General features: G+C 35.9%; 1 long non-coding RNA gene across 2 annotated transcripts; it reads left to right on the top strand.

Annotated features, from left to right (window-relative positions):
- LOC109708000 lies at nt 8,783–15,969 on the top strand. 2 transcript variants are annotated; one of them, XR_002215630.1, is made up of 2 exons: nt 8,783–15,367; nt 15,698–15,969. It is a non-coding gene; the product is annotated as an uncharacterized LOC109708000 (long non-coding RNA). The 2 variants fall into 2 exon arrangements; XR_002215631.1 differs by having other exon boundaries at nt 15,675–15,969.

Raw genomic sequence — 20,150 nt, 5'->3', positions numbered from 1 at the left:
TACTTCATTCTATTTGATCTCTTTAAATAAGCTTTTTAGCTTTTTTTTGTTTTAGGATTTAGGATAACCAATTGTTTAGGGTCGTAAATGATGAGTGTCTTTGTTTTTTCTTGTTTTTTGAGAGCAATGATGAGTGCTTATGTTTCTTCACTTTTAAGTATGTTCTCTTTCTCTGTTTGATGCTTTTCATCATTATGCATGTGTGTGATTAATTTGCATTGTTTTTTCTTTTTACCAAGTGAAAAATTTTATGTTGTTCTGCTGTACTTCAACCGGGCTTAAGTTATTTGAATTCTTGGCGAATGCATTTTATGTTTGTATCTTTCGCTGTTACTTTTCCGCATCCTGACATAGAATGCCAGGTACTGTTCTGAGACAGTGCCACACTGAATTCCTTAGTTTCAGCTGAATATGTTGTATCTTTACTTTCATAGTTTAAGATTCTTTTGGAAGCTATCCATTTTTTATTTCATCAGAATTTCATGTTTAAATTTGTTGTTGCTCATCTTAAATTCTCGGACCAATACTTTTATCCTTGTGTGCTTATGCGTATCTTAAGCAAAGCAAGAGGGCGTCTACCTTCTCCCAATTGCATCAAAAAATGGATGACTCTAGATTTATCAATGTTAGTGTTATTCTCTACGTTAAGTTCCTTAGTCACCAAATAAGGCAACGTAGGAAGAGCTGCATATCGCAAAGTATTAAGCCGCATTAATTGTAAAATATAGATTTCAAGCTTGAAATGGCAAGAAAGGTATAACTTTGCTTCTCAACCTGTGTTACTTTTGTTCTGTTGTTCAGGGTTCTTTTGTTTTTTTTTTAGTTTATTGGGATTCTTGTTTTTGATTCTAGGAAGAAGGTCGGAGTCCGTCTTCTGTGAGAGTAACCATACTTATATCTGATTGTAATGTTTGAACATATGGTCCCTTTCGTGCTTATTTATTGAAGTATTGGTGGGTGCGTCTCTGCGGGAAAATCTGAAAGAGGAGTGACTAGATGGAGCGAGTGATTCTGAATTACCTGGATCTCATTCCAATCAGTGATTACTATTATTAGGCTAGTTGGATGGGAGTATGTTATGTACACTTTGCTAGAAAACATGAAGAGTGATGTCCTCAAAGTGTCATGCTTCATTTTTATGCCGTGGACTATGACAACTTCTTTGTTGATAGAATTCCTGATACTGTTACATGGTTTTCTATTTAATTGAGGATCTAATATTGCTGCAAGTGTAACTGTTTGAAGAGCCACTTAGGGAAGGATCTGAAGATGAAATGGTTATTAAGAGGTTATCGAGAGTTTGATACTTTGGAGCATCATGTTTGTTACCTGTGTTGTGCATGCCAGTGAGAGATAGATCTTTGTCAAGAGCTTTTCGTATCATTTAAAACTTTCGCATGATTTTTCATTTAATGGAGATGCTACTGCTGCTGGTAACTATATCAGTTACTTATTAATTCAGTGTTTGACATTGAGCTTCGTTTGGTTCTTTTACAGTGTTCGACATTGAGCTTCGTTTGGTTCTTTTGCTTAACTGTAAAGTATAAAGGAGATGCAACACTAAATTATGCTTTCATCATCTTTTTTCCGTACGCAAACTAATCCTTGTCTAAAGACTTTCCTAGAGGATAGCTCCTGAGTTGTGCAAGCCTTAATGTGTGTTTAGTTTATTTAACTACTAATATCACTTGCAAGTTTTATCGCAAGTCACCCCTTTATTACCTGGTGTTGCTTCGGTAGAACTTTGACGCTGCGACTAAAGAGAGAGGTGATGTTTGGTTGACATTCTGGCTGGTAATATGTTTTTCTTCTGTCTTCAAGTTGTGCACTTATTGTTGTGAGACTACTGGAATGAAGAGAGGATGACGACAAATCTGACAATTTGATGTCTCAATTGCAAGTTCAATTGCTTCTGATGCCAAAATGGTACTTTGCTAGTGAGCTGGTATTGAATTTTTTCTTCTTTTCTTCGCAGAGGTAATTATCATACGTACTCGCCTTCGAGATTTGTTCGCATGTGGATAAAATCATGTATTTGCTGCTTCTGCTTCCATGGGCTTATGCCCAAAGTGCTTCTTCTGATAGCTTCATATTATATGCCTGTTATAAGTCTATGAGCATCATTGAATGTGGATGTAGCTGCTACTAAAGAATCCTGTCTAGAAGTTGGCTCATGTACTGCAACATCTGATGTTTCTGGTGCAGTATTGGGTTTTTTTATATTCATGATTTTTCCTTTTTTTTTCTTTTTTTTTGTGTGTTTCACTTCACGGCGACCGCACTATTTAGCGGCTTTCACTGCTGTTTGGTGTTATTCGGATTCCTTATTTTTATTGCATGCATGTTTTCGCTTCGCTGATGTTGTTTTCGTATCTGCAAGACTTGGTTATTTCAATTTCCTCTTTATTAGGTATTTGTTGCTATTGTTTGTTTTTCTGTTTCTTTTTTTTTTTTTTCCAATTGTAGAACTCCATTCATTTTCTTTTCCTTCGGTTGCCAAAACTTCGCAGATTGGATGATAATATTTTAAGCTCTTTAAATAATTTAAATTCATTATTTTTAACAAAATTATTTATGATTTTAATTTAATGAATGGTTAACTCAATCGTTTAAAATTAATTGGCAACTGTACAGCATTAAATCTGACACTTCACGATTTCCGAGGCGGTTGGGGGCAATGATGAAGAAAGGGGAAGAGAGGAGGGGCATTTCCGTCAATGTAACTTTTCTGATCACGCACGAACAACGACGAGCGAGAAAGAGGGGAAGGGCAATTTTGGAAATTCGTGTAGTCGGATTATTCTAGATTCTTGATCACGGCCCTCCGTTACCCATCCAACGGCTTTGATTCGCCATGAAAACACTAAATAAAACCAACGAGCCCTACGCCCACCTCTTTGTCTTCTTCGTCGTCTTCTTCTTCCCCAGAAACCCTAATTCGGAGGTAGCGCGTTCTCTCTCTCTCTCGCTCGCTATTTGAGCAGCAATGGCGGAGGAGGAGCGTGTTCTCCATGCGATCCCTCATCTCATCTCATCTCTCTCTCTCTCTCTCTCTCTCTCTCTCTCTCTCTCTATTTTCGCAACAATGGCGGAGGAGGAGCGTGGTCTCCATGCGACCCCTCGCCTCGTCCACCTCATCGCGCGTCCGCATACGACGCCGACTATGAGGCAACAAGCTACTGCTATGAACCCTAGTATCCTCGGTGGGTGCGGTGGCCGGAGGGCCTAGCGCCGCCGCGGCGCACCGGGAGGGGTTTGAAGCCAAATCCTAGACCTGGTCCACCGCGCCATCCGTGGACCGAGCCAATCGGATCGCATCCTGTGGAAATTGTATGTAAGCGTTGCACTATTCTTTCTTTTCCTCATCACAATGAACATATCCTTCAAAAATTTTCATTCATTTTCTTTTTTCCCCAATGGATCATGAAAAAAGAAAGGGTAAACTTCAAATTGCCCCCCGTGTTTTAGCTCATTTTTACTTTGCCACTCCGTGATTCCAAAAGTTTTACTCTTTTTTGCTCCCCTGTGGTTTATAGCTCATTTTCCATTTAGGGTCCGTTTGGTTCAACGTAAAACTGTGAAAGATAATTTTCGGTGGAAAAGAAATTTCGATGGAAAAAAAAACGCTCTTTAACGTTTTATTTGTAGGGGAAAAAAGGAGCTTTCCAATGCTTGTTTGATTGAAAGAAAAAATTTGAATGAAAAATAATTTTAAATATTTTTGTTCTGTTATATTATGTATCATTATTTATATAAATAATTATCATATTATATTTATATAATTAATATTTATATCTATATATATTAGTATAATCATCATCATCATCATCATCTATATGTATTCCAGCCTAGTTCTATAATATATAATAACATGGATATAATATATAAATATGAGGCCCGCTACAGTGCTATCAATAGCACCAAACACTTGATGTTACCAAATTTTTCTCCATTAGATCTATCCCTTCGACTAGTTCCACTCCTTAGATCATATTGTTCTACCAACCACTCACTAAACTCTAGAGGGATCACTGTCATTATAACCGCACATCCTTCATCGAAGAGCCGAAAAACTGATAGTACCTATAACTTGGTGCTATTAATAGTATTCTTGCCTAGTTCTATATATATATATATATATATATATATATATATAAAGAGGGTAAGAGACCATCATCCTCCAGAGAGTTTTCGTTCTCCGCCGAAAAACAGCGGAAAACGGAAACTTCAAATTTTCCATTTACGGCTCAATTCTCTCTCTACTGATGTTGGCATGGCAGCTGGGTGGCCTGCTGTTGGGCAGGCTTGCTGCAGCTACACAGTCGTTACGAGAGTGGAATCTCTGTTGATCTTTTCATCTCTCTACCTTTAACATCTTTCTCACTTGCTGTTCTTTTTTCTGTTTTATTTGGGGGGTTTCAGTTTGATTTATTGCATATATTTTTTCTTAAAATTTTGATTTTGACTTTTCAACTCAAATTGTTGGATGAACAATTTAGTATTTGAATCATACTTTCCCTATTTTTTGGAGCTTTTTGAGTATCAATAAATCAATTCTGTTGGATAAATTTCTTCTTCACTATTTATTTGGTGAGGGAAAAGGGATGGCATTACTTTGAGCGTTGCTTTTGTTCTACATCGTTGAACTTACGAACATGCCACATCGGCCATTAAAATAGTCATTTTGTCCAGGTAATCTGAGCATTGCTTTTGTTTTCTTTCCTTCCCTTTTGCTGAGAAAATCGAAGGTATTATTGGAAGCTCGTCATATATTCGTTATCGTTTTGTTCTTGGTATTACCATTTTACCATTTTATCAATTTGTATTTGTTTCTTGTGAATTCTTTGATGATCATTTTGTTTTTCGAACTTTGAAATTAGGTTTTTTTTTTCTTTCCACTCTCTCTTGTTGCATTCACTGGTTCTTTTCCACTGAAACAGAGCAAAAGTTTCTTTCCCTCAAAAAAAAAAAAAAAAAACAAATCCAAGGTGCCTGCTGGATTTCTCTTAGAAAGAAGAAGAAGAAGAAGAAGAGGACAAAAGAAAAAAAAAGAAAAAGAAAGAGAGCAAATGTGTCCCCTTTGGCCATTTTCTGCAGGAAAAGAAAAACAAAGGCCTTCTTTCAACATGACCTTAGTTGAGGGGCTTGTTCCCAGGATTCCTCCTTGCCTGGGGCTGCAGGGCAGGGAAATTGCATTGCCACTTTAGCGGCTCTCTGTACATTTTCGCCTGAATGGCTTTGTCCTTGAACCAAATGCTGCCTGGTTGTTGGCCAGAGAGGAAGTAGTTTGCCATTTCTGCAACTCTTGCAGGCCGATGTCTCTCTCTCTCTCTCTCTCTCTCTCTCTCTCAAAATGAGGGACGGAACTTGCAAAATCGCAAAACTGGTGGATTTTTTATGCAAATTGGCCTTTCTTCAACTCTAGAAATAGACTTTTCTATTTTTAATTACCTTTGTAATTTTATGGATTCTTTACATGCAGAAGAGAGCAAAAGTTTCTTTCAAAAACTAAAAGGCAGGCAACATGTTCATATCGTTATCGTCGCAGCCGTTACCCTTTTCCCCATTTTTGGCAAGTTAAAAAAAAAGACTTTGCGACATGGACTAAGTTGAGGGGCTTATTTTCAGAATTTCTCCACCCCTGGGGCTCGAGGATAGGTGAATTGCAGCCTCGGTAAAGGGGGTCTCCATGCATTTTTACCTAAATTGCCTTATTCTAGAACCAAATTCTGCCTGGTTGTTGGCCAGAGAGGAAGTGGACCTGCATTTCGGCTACTCTTGTAGGCTGATGACTCTCTCTCTCTCTCTCTCTCTCTCTCTCTCTATATATATATATATATATATCATATTGCCCGGACTGGTATTTTGTGCAAGGTGATGGTGATGAATGCTACATGATTGTGACTTTCTGCGGAAAGTCCTTCAGTGTGATCGACTATATATATATATATATGCGAATGTAAAGTTGAGCTACAATCAATAGTAGCAACCACTAAACCTAAACTCTGGACCCTAGACCCTATTGATCCATGGGTCAAAAACTTGGTCGCGGCCGCCACTTTGCTACTATCAATAGTATTTTAGCCCCACAATAAATTTATACATCTATATGAATTCTCTTTCTCTTATGTGTTACTCTTTTGGGTAAACTTCAAATACCACCCCTATGGTTTCGCACTTTCTCACTTTAGTAACCCTGTGGATTAAAGTGTATTAAGTTAGTATCCTGTGGTTTCATTTTTCTCTTTTCGCCTGCTCCTCCGTTAACATTTCGTTAAATTATATACAAAATATGCTTTCTTCAAAATATTTTTTCCCTTCTTTTCCTTCTTGGAGGCGATGATGATAAACACCGCATCACTGCAATTTTGTGAGAAGATGTGCTATTCTCATGCAATGCCATTATTTTTCTCTTTCCATATGTGTGCATGTACGCACACACGTTCATATATATATATATATATATACACATCTATTTCTTGGACCTGGTTCACCACATTTGTTTACTACCCAATGAAATGCTTGATTCTTTGGCGATGTTGGCTGGGCAGCTGGATGGCCTTCAACTTGCAGGCAATGGCTGCAGCTACATCTCCAGTGTTAGACTGGTGTATATGATTAATTTTTCCTTTGGTGTTAAATCTGAGCCTCCGTCAATCTTTTGCACTTTTTGCTCTCTCTTGTTGCATTCACTGGTTCTTTACCACTGAAACTGAGCAAAAGTTAATCCGCAAAAAAAAAAAAAAAAAAAATTCAAGGTGCCTACTGGATTTCTCTTAGAAAGAAGAAGAAGAAGAGGACAAAAGAGAAAAAAAGAGAGCAAATGTGTTCCCTTTGGCCATTTTCTGCAGGAAAAGAAAAACAAAGGTCTTCTTTTAACATGACTTTAGTTGAGGGGCTTTTTCCCAGGATTCCTCCATGCCTGGGGCTGCAGGGCAGGGAAATTGCATTGCCACTTTAGCGGCTCTCTGTACATTTTCGCCTGAATTGCTTTGTCCTCTAACCAAATGTTGCCTGGTTGTTGGCCAGAGAGGAAGTAGTTTGCAATTTCTGCAACTCGTGTAGGCTGATGACTCTCTCTCTCTCTCTCTCTCAAAAGAGGGACCGAACTTGCAAAATCTCAAAACTGGTGGATTTTTTATGCAAATTGGCCTTTCTTAAACTTTAGAAATAGAATTTTCTATTTTTACTTACCTTTGTAATTTTATGGATTCTTTACATGCAGAAGAGAGCAGAAGTTTTTTCAAAAACTAAAGGCAGGGAACATGTCCGTATCGTTATTGTTGCTGCTGTTACCCTTTTGGCCATTTTTGGCAAGTTGAAAAAAAAGACTTTGCGACATGGCCATAGTTGAGGGGCTTTTTCAGAATTTCTCCACCCCTGGGGCTTGAGGATAGGTGAATTGCAGCCCCGGTAAAGGGGGTCTCCATGCATTTTTACCTAAATTGCCTTATTCTAGAACAAATTCTACCTGGTTTTTGGCCAGAGAGGAAGTAGACCGGCATTTCTGCTACTCTTTTAGGCTGATGACTCTCTCTCTCTCTCTCTCTCTCTCTCTCTCTCTCTCTCTCTCTCTCTCTCTATATATATATATATATATATATATGGGTTAATTTCATACAGCTCCCTGCAAATAATATCTCTCTCTCTCCCTCTCATACTGCCTGGACTGGTATTTTGTGCAAGGTGATGGCAATGAATTCCACATGATTGTGACTTTCTGCGGAAAGTCCTTCAGTTGCTGTTTGCCTGTCCCATTACATGTCTTCTCTATTCTTGAACTTGATACACCGTATCGTCTGTAGACCAAACCTGTCAGACTGTGACGCATGCCATAAGTGTGCAGCTGGGAAGGTGTTTTGCCAAAAGAGTATTGCTACTTGTTGCCAAAATACTGCCCTTGTTTTCTGCAGTGTAAGGCTTGTCTTTCGTCGCTGTTAGAGCGATATTGCTGCGAATCTGACCCTCCCTTTTGTTCTTCTTTGCTTTCCCTTTTCCAATGAAACCAAGGTACTTCTTTGAAGCTTAGCTTTATCTTCTTTTTTTTTTTCTCACTTCTATTTGATTGTTGGTTTGTATTTGTTTCCTTTTGCTTTGATTTTTTTTTGGTTACTTTAAGCGGTTCTTCTCTTCTTGTTTTCTTTCCAATTCCCTTGATCCAAACCTGAGCGACTGCTGTATTTAGCAGCTTGTTACGAGAAGTCTGCAAGGGTATTTGTGCAGTTCCGCACTCTGCAGGGATATATATATATATATATATATATATATATATATATATATATATATATATATATATATATGCGAACATTCATCTTCATTTTCGGAAGTGTCTCTCAGTGTGATCGAAGGGTTTTATTACAACCAAAAGGTGGTTCTAGAGGTAGCATCGCTCTTCTATTTATTATATATTTGTATCTGATTGCGTAACTCAAAAAATAAGTAGATAAATAAATAAATTGGTGAAAGGGAAGTTACTGATTCATATTTCTAATTTCACGTTTTGTGGACCCAGGGCACTAAATGTATATGTGAAGTTAAATATTTTTCAGTGGTACATATGTATAGATTTGATTTTGCTATATATATATGTAGAGAGAGAGAGAGAGAGAGAGAGAGAGAGAGAGAGAGAGAGAGTCCGGCTACTATGCTATCAATAGCACCAAGCGCTTGGTGCTACTAAGTTTTTGGCCGTTAGATCTACCCCATCTGTTAGATCATACTATTCAACCAACCACCCTCTCAACCCTAGGGGACATTGTCATCCTAACTGCACATCCCTTCATTCAAGGGCCGAAAACCTAATAGCACCAATGAGTTGGTGCTATTAATAGTATAGTAGCCTACTATATATATATATATATATATATATATATATATATATATATATTATTGGGGCTAGAGTTGAAGCACATGAATAGTGCATGCTCCACTTTTGAAAGCAGCCAAGATCGACTATATATATATATATATATATATATATATGTGCATGTATAGTTGAGCTACTATCAATAGTAGCAACCACTGAACCCTAAACTCTGGACCCTAGACCCTATTGATCCAAGGGTCAAAAAGTTGGTCGCTGCCACCACTTTGCTACTATCAATAGTATTTTCGCCCCACTATAAATATATACATCTATACAAATTTTCTTTCTGTTATGTGTTACTCTTTTGGGTAAACTTCAAATACCATCCCTGTGGTTTCGCACTTTCTCACTTTGGTACTATGTGGTTTAAAGTTGAGCTACTATCAATAGTAGCAACCACTAAACCCTAAACTCTGGACCCTAGACCCTATTGATCCAAGGGTCAAAAGTTGGTCGCAGCCACCACTTTGCTACTATCAATAGTATTTTAGCCCCACTATAAATATATACATCTATATAAATTCTCTTTCTGTCATGTGTTACTCATTTGGGTAAACTTCAAATACCATCCCTGTGGTTTCACACTTTCTCACTTTGGTACTATGTGGTTTAAAGTGTATTAATTTAGTATCTTGTGGTTCCATTTTTCTCTTTTTGCCAGCTCCCCCGTTAACATTTTGTTACATTATATACAAAATATGCTTTCTTACAAATTTTTTTTCTTTCTTTTCCTTCTTGGAGGCGATGATGATAAACACCGCATCACTGCAATTTTGTGAGAAGATATGCTATTCTCATGCAATGCCATTCTCTTTCTTTCTTTCTTTCTTTTTCTTTCCATATGTGTGCATGTACACACACACACATTCATATATATATATATATATACATCTATTTCTTGCACCCGGCTCACCACATTTGTTTACGACCCAATGAAATGCTTGTTTCTTTGGTGATGTTGGCTGGGCAGCTGGATGGCCTTCAACCGTGCAGGCAATGGCTGCAGCTACATCTCCAGTGTTAGACTGGTGTATATGATTAATTTTTCCTTTGGTGTTAAATCTGAGCCTCCGTTAATCTTTTGCACCTCCATTGTTTTTCTATCAACATTACGAGTTCTTGAACTTTTAGTCAAGTTTCATTTTGGTCCTCAAACTAGCTGTTGCTCTTCTGGGCCGATGACCCTCTCCCTCTATTTATTCGCCTGGTCTTTCTCTCAGGGAGAAATGGTTACCTGGCATCATGTCAAACGGATTAGCTGTCGAATACCAATTCTATTTGGAATAACTGTGACAGAGAATACTCTTTACAAGAAATTTGTTGCTTCCACCTGGTGCACTACATCAACCGTGTTAACAGGGCTTGTGGATGGCCTGGTGCTGTGCAGGCAACACCTGCAACTACTTGCTAAGAGGTGGTCTTGGTTATATTTCTGCTGATAAAGACAGCCATGGGGGTTTATTTTGGCAAACAAGCGTCCATTTTCTTCTCCTCCCACCCTTTTTTCTATTAATTTTTTGTTTTTAAAAGAAAACATTGAAGTCTATACTCTCTTTCTTAAGGCATAAATTGCACTGTTGGTCCTTGAACTTTTGGCCGAAGTTTCATTTTGGTCCTGGTAAGTAAGCAGCTGCTCTTTCAGTTTCTCTCTCTCTCTCTCTCTCTCTCTCTCTCTCTCTCTCTCTCAGTTATTACCTGGACTCATATATACCTGTTGTTCTTAATATCTTAGACAGGAGTAGGCGGGGCAACTGGATGGCCTGCTGCTATGCAGGCAACAGCTGCAGCTACTGTCTAGGAGGGAAATTGCATTGTTAGTTCTCAAACTTCGAGTCAAGTTTCATTTTGGTTTTGGTAGGAGCTGCTGTTCTTCCGGGCTGGCTCTCTCTCTCTCTCTCTCAAACAATCTCAAGATAGCTTTTCGTAATTTTCTGAGGGGTAAATCTCATAGGACTTTCCTAACCTTTTACCGAAGTTTCAACGAAGTTTCAAGTGAGTCCCTAATCTTCTAATTGGTGTATTGAGGTCCTTAAACTGTTTCCCGAGTTTCAATTGAGTCTCTCTTTTCCTCTCCTCTCTTTCTCTAGTATTTAATAATGTGCCTCTTACTCGTGCCCAAACTACTTAGCCTTAGGGAATGGTCATGAAGACTATGACATACAACCTTCGTATATGCCTAAGCAGCGCACATGATGATGATTGTGTGGATTGCACAATCAGACATACTATATGGAAAAACCAAGTTAATATGATTGAGGCTATAGAGATACCTTTCTTTCCTCTGTTACTTCTTTAACAACTTTGGCAGCACAGGTTTTAGTTGTGATAAGGGAGACGAGGAACTTCTGCCCCTCCTTTTCTTGTCTTCCTGTGCTACAATTTTCTTGTGGAGTTGAAAACATTTCTCTTCTATTTTGCTCTATTATTCGGTTGTGTTTTTCCTCTGATTTTTTTTTTTTTTCGTTTTCCATTTTTCCATTTGATTCCCCCTTTTCACATTGAATAGTTTAATGAAGGGTAAATTACACTTTTGGTCCTCAAACTATGAGACGCGTGACACTTTGGTACTTATTTATGAACTTCGGAAATGGTTCGGTACTTATTCGATGGACCTCTTACATGTCCACATATTATAGGCCAAAAAACAACTGCCTGTAAGGGCAACTCTCTTTGTGACCTGTAGCAGTACTCTCTCTCAAATGAAGAGTTCTGTACACATTGTGCAGTGCAACTTTATTCCAATAGAGTTATATATATGTGGCACTGATAATATGATTGTTTGACTTGTTAGCCGAGTTTCTGGTGACTTTCTGAGGTACTCTAAATAATGCTCCGCCTTAGTAGATGCGAGACAGCCCTTCGGCTCGAAGGGAGATAATTGAGGCCGACGAAAAGAATTAACCGTCGGCTTAATGCCCTCTGTTCTTGTTCTTGTTCTTGTTCTTGTTCTTCTCTCTCTCTCTCTCTCTCTCTCTCTCTCTACATTTATCTATATTTATACCTATATGTGTATATTTGTTTAGGGACAATTGCCTATATACTTCTGAGCACATTCCTACTTTCATATATAGCCCTCAAAAACATGTATGCTGAAATGTACCCTTCTAACAATCCAAATTCTTTTCAATAAACCCTCAAAGCAGGGGTATCTGAGAAAACGAGGTCAAAGATAAAACTCTGTAATTTTTCAAGTTTGCAGAGGCAATTCTGCCATTTGTGTATATGTTTTGTATGTATGTGTATATTGCTTTCCGTGAGGCAATGAAGGTGATCACATCCTCGCGGCTGCAAATGTTGTGGGTATTGACTTTCGGAAATACTGGTCTATTGACTGCGTTCCATGCAATAATTTCTCCTATAGTTGAGGGGGTCTCTGTATGTTTTAACGTATAATTCTTTAACTATTTTGTCCCTTTTGCCTCGTGAAAATCACATCTTCTGGCCTAAGTGGGCTAACTCCAATTAAACATGTCTCTAGATGTTTGCTGGCTGGATTAGAATGCTATCAATATGCATCTGCTCTTCAATGGTGATGACTCTCTCTCTCTCTCTCTCTCTCTCTCTCTCTCTCTCTCTTTATCTTTTTCTTCTGTCAGAAAATTGTTTCCTGCTCTTAATGTACCATGTCATCCATTTACTTGTCAATTCTTTCTTTATTGATGTTGGCAGGGCAGCTGGATGGCCTTCTGTTTTGCAGGCCATTGCTGCAGCTACATTGTATTTATAAGGGTGGAATATATGTGGGTTTCTTTGCACCAAGTCTGAGCCTCGGTTGATCTTTTCATCCCTCTTATATGAAAAGGTTAAAATGTATAGAACTTGCCTAAATTATGCGCCATTTTGAATTGGCTACCCAATCTTTCAAAATCTTTCAAAATTTTGATTTTGCTATTTAGCCTTTCAATATGTTTGATTTGAGTCAGTCAACTATATTTTGACTTCAAAATTTAAGCTAATTACTTTAATGAATGTATAGTCGCGAGAATTGCATGAAGTATGCTAGCTAAACCTGCAAAAATAAAAGACGCATTCAAATTTTAAAGTTGAAGTGCTGTTGATTGACTCGAATTAAACAAATTGAAATGTTGGGTAGCAAAATCAAAATTTAAAAGATTGGACAGTCAACTCAAAATGATCAATAGTTTATTGAAGGTCTGTATGCTTTCACCATATAAAAACATCTTGCTTGTTTGCTTTTCTTTTTTCTATTTTATTTTGGGGTTTTGGTTTGGTTCATTGCATTTATTTTCTTAGTATGTTGATATTGGCTTTGTAACACAAATTGGTTTTTGACTTGTACTTCAGTTCTTCTTTCCTCTCCTTTTGCTGAGACAATGAAGTTATTATTTGAAGCTTTTCTTATTCTTTAACTTTTGTTCTTGATATTACCAGTTTATTAATTTGTATTTGTTTCTTGTGAATTCTTTGATGATCATTTTATATTGTTGAACTTCAAAATTAGGTCTCTATTTTTCCCCCTTAATTTCACTGATTCTTTACAACCGAAACTGAGCAAAAGTTTCTTTCAATAATAATAATAATAATAATGATACAGCGTAAGAGCCTACGGGATTTTTCTCAGCAAGAGAAGCTCTTCCCAGGATTTATCCACACGTGGGGCTGTGGTGCAGGGAAATCGCAGCGTCAGTTTGGAGGGTCTCCATGCATTTTTACCTTACTCGCCTTATTCTTGAGACAAATGATGCCTTGTTGTTGGCCTGAGATGGAGGAGACTGCCATATCTGTTACTCTTGTCGGATGATCACTCTCTCTCTCTCTCTCTCTCTCTCTCTCTCATATTACCTGGACTGGTATTTTGTGCAAGATGATGGCAATGACGCACGACATCTTTGTGACATGCTCCAGAAGTCCTTCAATTGCTGTTTGCCAGCCCATGACTTGTTTTCTCTACCCTTGGGCGTGGTGTTAGACTGTTGTCTCGCTCTCTCTCTCTCTCTCTCTCTCTCTCTCTCTCTCAACATTATGCATAGATACAAGGGCCACAAAATTGATAGTAGCAACAACTTGCTATTATCAATAATATTGTAACTCTCTCTCTCTCTCTCTCTATGTATATATATATATATATATAGAACTAGGCTAGAATACTATTAATAGCACCAAGTCATTGGTGCTATTAGGTTTTCGGCCCCTTGGATAAAGGGATGTGCGAATGTGCGGTTAGCATGATTGTGATCCTTGGGTTTATTGAGTGGTTGGTGGAATAGTATGATCTAAAGGGTGGAAATGGTTAAAGAGGTAGATCTAATAGCGGAAAACCTGATAGCACCAAGTGCTTGGTGCTATTGATAGTATTGTAGCCGGACTCTGTGTGTGTGTGTGTGTGTGTGTGTGTTGTTTATCTGAAATAGTGTTGATAGTAAGTGAAGGCTGTTTGCTATTAACTTTTCAGCCCTTGGGTCAATATGATTCCACCTACCACTGCTAAACACTAGGCATCCGAGAGCTAAAAAGTAAACACTAAACCCTAAACCCTTCCTCTGTTCTTCTTTGCTCTCCCTTTTCCAAGGAAATCAAGGTACTAATTTGAAGCGTGGCTTTATCTTTATGTTTTTTCCTCAATTCTATTTGTTTATTGGTTTGTATTTGTTTTCTTTTGATTTATTGATTTTTTTATTTGAATAAACTTCAATTTTCCTCCCTGGTATGGCATATTTTCAATTTGGTGAATTAGAAGTTACTGTTTCATATATCTAATTGCACTTTTTTCGTCACCTGGGGCAAAGTAAGTATATGTGAATTTACAGATTTTGCAGTGGTATGATTTTGTAGGAATATGTTTCTCTTTCTTTAATGCCTAACTCTTTTTAGCAGGGGGTCTTCCAAATGGCATGGTTTCGTCAATTTTTTTTGTTCTTTTCCTTTCTGGAGGCAATGATGATAAACGCCACATCACAGAGTCGATAAATGCTACTAAACATCTGTAGTTTTTGGAATTGCTACATGCAATGCATTATCTCTCTTCATCTTTTTTTTTTTTTTCTTTTTCTTTGAATATGTGTGTATATATATATATTTCTTGCATCCGGTGCACCACATTTGTTTACAACCCAATGATATGCTTGTTTCTTTGGCGATGTTCGCTGGGCAGTTGGATGGCCTTCCACCGTGCAGGCAACCCCTGCAGCGACTTCACCATTGGTAGACTGGCGTATATGATTTATTTTACTTTCGGCGTTAAATCTGAGCCTCCATCGATCTTTTTTCGTCCCCCATTTGTGTTTCTATCAACTGGAAGACATATTGCAATTGTTCTGTTTCTTCTATTTATCTTTCTTGGTGTGAATTGATTGATTTTGAAGTTTTGATTTGATTGTTATCGATCCTCTATGGTGTGATTGTTACAAAGTAGATTTTTTCCCCCCTTTCTCATGAAAATTTTGTGATGCCGGCTGCTATGCTCGTCAGCTGTGAGCTACCTGCTGGTTGAGTTGCTTATATTGCGAGCAGTAATGCAAAGTATGCTGGATTTTATATAGGGTAAACTTCAAATATCATTCCTGCAGTTTCGCACTTCTACACTTAGTATTTTGTGTTTTAAAATGTATCAATTTAGTTTCTTGTGGTTTTATTTTTATTTTTATTTTTTTTCGCCAGCTCCTCTGTTAATATTTTGTTAAATTATATATAAAAAGCTTTAGATATCCTATCTAGGTTTATTGAATATTTATTTAAGTACTTTTTAGTTTTAATTTTGTTATTGATTTAACGAAAAATCTAGCAGAGGGGGATAATAAAAAGAGAAATAAAATCACGGGGTACTAAATCGACACATTTTAATCCACAGTTGGATGGCTTGTTGCTGTGCAGGCAACTGCTGTGGTTATTGTTGCCTTTGGTCAAGCACTTGAACATGGTGATTGCTGAGGTGTTTGAATCTAGTGTGGCAAATATGAGGTGATTCTCAGTTTATACCCCCTGTATTTTCGTTTAGGGTGTGTTTGATTACTCGTAAAAATGGTCAGAAAACTCCTTTCAGTCTGAAAATTTGTTTTCGTTCGTTTGTTGAGCTGTAAAATTGTTTTCCTTGTAAAACTTTTTTACATATTATTATAACTGGGCCTTTTTGTTTTCCGCCAAAACTTCGTGGAATTGTGGAAAACGTTTTGGCGGTATTGTGGAAAACGAAAAGCTCTTGCTGCAAAAAATAAATAAATAAATAAATAAAAACACCGGTGTGTATATGTGCACGGCAATTAAAAGATCATGCGGTCCACCCACTAAGAAACCAAATGTCTGAACCAAGTGCACCTACAAATACTAGAGATTATTGTATACTTGGTGTATTCATATATGTACACTATTTTCATCTAACATTTTTTTATAAATATATGTCTATTCCATTTTGTATACAGCAGTTGTTTAAAATTTAAAATTTGGGTAGTTAAATTGGGAGTACGAAATAAATTGGTGGTCTTTTGAAGCTGGTTGTGTGAGTTCATGGGTGTGCGAGAGGTGCACAAATAATTTTTTTTTTCTTGTGGATCTCCCACCAACAGTGTAATAGTAATGTGTATAGTATGTGTATAAAATAAAATGTATAATACTATTTCTACGCTATATAGGAAACATATATTATATAAATGGTTTTTTCTACATGTTTTCCTTTCAACCAAACAAACATTGTTGGAAAACTATTTTTTCTTTTCTACGAACCAATGTAAAATTTTTGTTCCACGAAAATTTTTTTTCACCGAATATATATATATTTTTTCCCAGTGTTACGTTGAACTAAACTTCTTGTTTAGTAAAAGTACCTAGGTGGCCTTTTTGTTTTCCTCCGCATTTTGGCCTCTAGTTTGTTGATTTGGCTTTGCTTATTTTATGAATCTGGCCCATTTCCCTCTTTTCTCAGACTGAGCATAGTGTAATATGCATGTACTTGATCTTGAGAGGTGATAATGTGGAGCTAGTTGTATCTTGATGAGTCTATTATGTTACAGTTCTACCAGAACATCAATAATAAATCAATCATATATATATATATATATATATATATATATATATATATATATATATATAGGTCCTTTTAAGGAAAAATTTTAGAATGCAATGGGTATATTAGTGACGTAGCGTAACAAACCAATCAAATGTCTTCTTTTAGGGGTATATGTCTCATCATGATTGTAAAAAAATATTTTTATTGTACTTTTGTTTGAAAAAAAGAAATGTGATTGATTTGTTATTGACGATGTGGTGCAAGTACGACAGTGTAGAATTCCTCCTTTTAAGAGGAAAAAAGGAATCTATTTGAGGATAGCTAACCAATGAGGGTGTGTGTAAACTAGGTCCAAAGGAAATCTATTTGAGGATAGCTAACCAATCAGAGGTTTGTGCATATATACTTTGATGAATAGGATCCTCATTGTATTCATAAATTATTTTTCCCGATAGAACTTTTGAATAACGGTAGATATTGTTAAACATGATTTAGAATATTTAAAATTTGAAAAATTTAAATTTTATAATTTTTTGATTTTTTTTTGAGAGATGGGTAACATGTTACCCATTTCGTTTAGAACTAAGGACCTCGGGTACTAATTATCAAGCCTTTTGGCACTTGCATTAGGGACGATTAGTTATAATTTTTTGATATTGAATACTTGTTAGTTTAACCAGCCTTATTGCTAGTTTAACGGTGTAAAAGAATCATAATTAATTAAATTTGTAGTAGAAAATTATATTTATTATCTAGGTAAAAGATTATTAACTCCGACCTATACATATTTATTTATATTTGCTAAATTTTTAAAAATGTATTAGCAACTAAATAAATATTAATTAACATATAGAACTCAATGCTAATAAATATAAACATGTCCCTGCAAGCTAGTAAATTACAAATATATCATTACAAAATTTAATTTTTATATATTGTCCCTACAAAAATCCTAATATTTTCAAATATATCCCTACCATTAGAATTCGTTAGAAAACTCTAATTAATCATAGATTAAATGCTTAACTCTAGTTAATTTATGAAATAACTTGACATTTTTGACTCTCTTATATTATACTATTGTAATTTTTGGAGGAATATATTTGTGATGGTAAAATTGATATTTCACTTAAAACATAAATAACGGTAACAAATCAGATGGATATATTTGAAAATATTAGAAATTTTTATAGACACAACATATGAAAGTTGAACTTTATAGAGATATATTTGCAATTCACTATATTTGCAAGTGCATGAATGCATTTAACCATATATATATATATATATATATATAGAGAGAGAGAGAGAGAGAGAGAGTCCGGCTACTATACTCTTATGAGTAAGATCGCTCTCGTACTCATAAGTTGTTTTCGATGATAGAGCTTCCGAATCGACGATCCATACAGTTAAACATTATCTAGAGCATTTAAAACTTCTAGAAATCAAATTTCATAATTTTTCGATATCATTTACCTTACGATCAAAAGCTCACAAAATTGACAATTTTTAACGGCCGGTATAGAATACTTGCTAGTTTAACCATATAAAAGAATTGGAATAGGTTGAATTTTTGATAGAAAATTCTATTCACTATCTAGATAATGATCAATAACTCCGATCTTAAATTGAAGCATCCGATCATCTATTTTTAGGACGTCGTTCGATTTTGACCGTTCATTTTATGCCCGTTTGATGGACTTTATTATGATTTCCAAAAATTACGAAATTTATTTTTTAGAAGTTTCAAATACTCTAGATCATATTTAACGTAATGGATTGTCGATTCGAGAGCCCCATCATCGAAAACAACTTATGAGTATGAAGGGCCCAATGCTCATAAGAGTATAGTAGCCCTACTCTATATATATATAGTTTTTATTTTAAAACTATCCAAATATTTTTAAATTTTTTTTTAATTTTAATCAGATAAATTTTCAATTTAATTTTTTTATATTCCTTCTAAATAATTTTTGAAATATTTATAACTTTTCTAACCTTTTATTTAATTTTTAATTATTTTAAACCATAATAGCCTTTTTTTTTATAGTTAAAAAAATCTGCTTATAATCTTTTTTTAGTTTTTTAAAGGAAAAAAAATATTTAAAACCTAAAAAAACACACTAGGCCAGCACGGGCTCGGCCCGAACTTTTAGCCGTTCCGGTCCGGGCCGGGCCGGCCGAGCCGAGCCGGACCGGGCTAGTGTGGATCTGGTCACTCCCGGTGAGCTCACCGCCTTGACAACATGGGCCGATTCGCCCCAAAATAAATTTTGTTGTGGATTGGTGGGGAAAAAAATTCGAGGTCACGATTACACAGCGGTGAGCGTACCGCGTGCACCGGGTGCAAATAGGGTGGTTTAATAGTAGGCTCACCATATCAACAATTATTTAAATTTAATAATAAATTCAAAATTAAATTTAAATTGTGAGTTTGATTCAGGGATCTACATATGAATCAAGACAAAATTTTAAATTTTGGGTGTGCACAAAAAAACAAAAATTGTATATTGTGAAACACATATAAAAGGTAATATACTTAGAAACCAATCAAATTTATAAATAAATTAATTTAAAAAACTCATGCCATCAAAAATTATCTAAAATTTTCAATTTAAAATCCAAATTTAGAATTAACTATCAGTGAGCTGATAAAATGGTTAATTTGAAGAAATTTTCTAATTTAGCTGGCTAAAATAACTGAAATCAAATTAAATGAAAGCCGAGGAAAAGAGGCCCTTTACTTTGTTGCTTGCTTCTGAGAAATCAAATGAAATTGATGCCTAACCATATCATCCTGTTTGGATGTTAAAATAACTTATTCAAGAATAATTTATTCGATATAAAAATTTTCTTATATAATTTAAAACAAAAAATTTAATTTTGGCTCCTTAAAAGATCATATAAAACACAATTAAGATCACTCATTGGAGCAGTGCTAGGTGATAGGCTATTGGAAATAGTTTAGGGTGGAAACTAATGTAAAGGACACTCAATAAGCATTCTTATAGGATACTTTTGGATTTTAAACAAGATATTTGCAATAATTTACGCGGTGTAAGAATTTTAAAAGCAATTAGTACCACAATTCTCGTATATATATATCTAGAGAGAGAGGTGCATTAACAAACTACTTTGTAAAAGCTCCATTTAAACTATAGATTTCACTTTAAATAAGTCTCTATTAATGGATCAGATAATAATTGAAGATGTTCTTTTTCACTTGTGGGGCTCATTAAGGATGTTCAAGCCTAATTTCCGCGTCTAAAAAGCTTCTTAGTTAATGTGATGTTGAATGAACATGTTTTCATTCCAAACTTCACA

The sequence above is a fragment of the Ananas comosus genome, linkage group 3, assembly GCF_001540865.1.
Source record: "Ananas comosus cultivar F153 linkage group 3, ASM154086v1, whole genome shotgun sequence".
NCBI lineage: Eukaryota > Viridiplantae > Streptophyta > Magnoliopsida > Poales > Bromeliaceae > Ananas > Ananas comosus.
This window is presented reverse-complemented; position numbering and strand designations above follow the sequence as displayed.